Source organism: Apis dorsata, unplaced genomic scaffold, assembly GCF_000469605.1.
Source record: "Apis dorsata unplaced genomic scaffold, Apis dorsata 1.3 scaffold_381, whole genome shotgun sequence".
Classification (NCBI taxonomy): domain Eukaryota; kingdom Metazoa; phylum Arthropoda; class Insecta; order Hymenoptera; family Apidae; genus Apis; species Apis dorsata.
In genome coordinates this window covers 15,504-15,820 of record NW_006263643.1, presented here as the reverse complement: position 1 = coordinate 15,820, position 317 = coordinate 15,504, and positions in this window count along the sequence as shown.

Below are 317 nucleotides of genomic sequence, written 5' to 3'. Positions count from 1 at the left end.
ATATATATATATATATATATATATATATATATATATATATTCCAAATATTAGAATTATGAAATTAATATTCAAAATTTAATGTTGAATATTAAAAAGATATGATTATAAGATTATTATCTTATAATCATAAATATTAATATTTATTTAAAAATTTCTTTTAAATTTGAAAATATTAATTTGATTTACGATTTCAAATAAATTCATTCATTGTGCATCTTGACCAAATTCATATATACTAAATTGAAAAAATCTTTATAATTGTAATATTTTATTAAAAATATTCTTTTCTTGTTCTGATGAAAAAAAAATACTATAT